Here is a 2869-nt window from a genome sequence, read left to right as displayed (position 1 = left end):
TGGTTTCCATGTGCTGGGTGCTGTGGGCTCTCATGGGTTGGCATGAATCAAAATAATTTAGGATCAATACTGAGTGCTCTGAAAAGCAGAGGAAAACAAGGAAAACATTCTGGTGGAGCTCCCTGCACAACTGTGTCTCTGGCACAGTAAGTACTGCATTTTCAAAATGAAACTTTTTGTTTTGGCTGGGTTTATTTTTTGGGTTTTGTTCATTCATAGCGGAAGCCAAACTCTACTGATTCACAACTTTCCTTTTCTACTTTTTGTTTCTTCCATATTTCCAGCTTTCTCTGTCTTTCACTGCACATATTCTTTTTTCTTTTTTTTCTGTGCTTATTTTTCCTGTTCTCTGTTCCAGTGGAGCATGAGAAGGCAATGTTTGCCATGTGTGAATAGGAACATCATGCAAAAAAAGAGAAACTTCCAAGGCACCAGCTTCCCAACTCATCTGTGCCAATTACCTTTCACTCGTATATTTTTCTGTAGGAAATGAGGAATTGTCTACTGTGGCTTACTCTAGCAATAATGAACATTAAAATTGCCTTCACAGAACTTTTTCACATTTTACAGAGGGCAAGGGCCCTCTTGGGCTTTAGTTATTGCATCTAGATAATTTGAGAAAATAAATTCCTGAGAAATTGAAAGCACTTGTGATCCCAGCTGTGAGAGATCAGAGCCCAGGGCAGGCTGGGCTTCTCAGGGCTCTGCAGAAGCAATGGCTGTGCTCATCTCATTGTCCCTCTGGAGCCAGAAGCAGGGCAGCAGAGGGGCCTCCACATCCTCCTGCAGTAGTCTCAGCCTGTGAAGGTAATTCCCTCCTTCTGGTTCAGTCAGAGCTTTTGGTCCAGTACTTCTTGGTTTGGGGGAGGAGTATTTGTTATTGATGTTTCATCTTTCCTTGGATAATAAGTTTAGAATCCTTGGTGGTTTTTGGAGTGTGATAAAGCAAGTATTAAGCCAGCACTTTAGTGTACAGAATGCCACAGCTGGGGTAGAAATGCCATGTACATTCTGTTGGATTCACCCCTGCTTTTGGAGCTGATATGGGTGGGTTCACCTGGGGGCTTTATGCTGTTGAACTTGTGCAGTGAAGAAACGTGCAATGAGTGAGGGAACAGACACTGACAGCAGTGTTCCTGTGTCTGGCAGGAGTGAAAGAACAGGAGGCTAACCATAAACCTTAACTGAAACATCAAAAATCAAATTCAAGACATCAAAATCAACCAGGAACAGCTCCTCTGCAAGTGTGGTCTGCAGCTGGCTGCTGATTGAAGAAAGATGATTAACAGGTGGTAAATCAGTGCACTGAGCAGGAGGGGAAAAGCAGAAAGTTTCAGGTGGACTGCACCACCTGCAATGATCTGATTTCTGTATGAAGAACATGGCAGAATTAAGATAATTGTAAGATAATTTGTATGTGAAGGGACCTCAGGAGGGCTGTACTCCAGCATCCTACCTGTGGTCAGCTGCTAGGTCAGACCAAGTTGCCCTGAGCTGTTTCCAATCTGGGAAACCTCCCATGAGCTGTCCCACTCTTTGGCTGACCTTGCAGGAAGAAGCACCCCCTAATACCCTGGCTAAACTTGTTATTTTGGCTTTTGCCCTTTGTCCCCCTTCTGTTTTGTGCCCTTACCATGCACCCTGGGCAGAGCCTGGGTCTGCTCTCTCAATAAGCCCCTGGCAGGAGAGTGTTGTGAGCCTCCAAAACCTCTCCTTCTGCAGCAGAACAGCTCCTCTCTCAGCCAGGGCTCAGTGCCCTGGTTGTGCTGGTGGCTTCAGGCTTTTGGGGCTTTTTTCTCCATTTTGTCAGTGCCTTTCTTGTTTTGGAAGAACAGAAAACTGGGCACGGTGTTCTAGTGCAGTCTGCTGTGTTCCAGGTAGAGGAGAGAATCCCTTCCTCCCATCTTTTGGGTGTGCTTCTCTTGGTGTGCATCCATGTGGAGGCCTAAAGAGAAAAGGCTGTGTGAGCTGCAGAGCCAAGCAGGAGCTGACTTGGTGGCCCCAGACCACACTGGCTGCTGGAACTTTGGGGCATGGAATTGGTGGGATAGTCAAAGAGTGCCTGAGAGGGATAATAACAAAAATAAATGCTTCTGCAGAGATCAGCCTGCTATAAGCCCATGAGTTACAGCTGAGTCATTTCCCACCGGTGAGAGGTGAGGTGGAAGGAATGGATAAATCCATGGATAAATGGGGAAAAGGAAGCATGTTCTTGGTTCTTCAGACATGGCCTTACCTGGTGCCCACAGATACTTCTGGCAGTGCTGCAGCAGCAGCAGGTGAGCACTCTGCACGGTACAGAAACTCTTGGCTAGAAAGTCCTTTAGGCTAAATCTACACTGGCTACACAAACATTTTTGCTGCTGCCTCCCCAACAGGACAGCGAGTTTTCATTACAGAATCACAAGCAGCCACACAGGACACACCCTGATTTATGCATTAATACCAGGAAAGGCTGCAGTTCTGTTTGTCGCTCAGCAGACGGTGACGGTTGCCCCAGCATGTGAAATATTTCATGCCTGACACCTCAGTTCAGGAAATGGTGGTTTGCTCAGCAGAGGTGCAAGAGGCTGCAAGTTGTTATCAAGTGTAGCACGAGCCTTTCTCATAGTTTTTCTCAATTTTCTGAGTTTATTTTCCAGAGCAGAAAGCTGTGTTGGGCTCTTCATGGCACACAGTGGGGTACCCCAGCAGGCACTCCTGAGCTTGGGGGGCCTGCAGCAGGGGATGAGTCCTGAGCACCAAGTTCTTGAGTTTTTTACTGACTTTTGACACTGTAGCAAGTTCATTTTCCTGTAGTGCTGGGCTCACATCCTGCAGATCTCAGTGGCTGAGGTTCCTATTCCCCAAATGCAAGGTGCCTGAGGTT

This window comes from Geospiza fortis, unplaced genomic scaffold (assembly GCF_000277835.1).
Source record: "Geospiza fortis unplaced genomic scaffold, GeoFor_1.0 scaffold55, whole genome shotgun sequence".
Classification (NCBI taxonomy): domain Eukaryota; kingdom Metazoa; phylum Chordata; class Aves; order Passeriformes; family Thraupidae; genus Geospiza; species Geospiza fortis.
The sequence above is the reverse complement of the archived record's forward strand: the minus strand, read 5'-3'. Positions refer to the sequence as shown.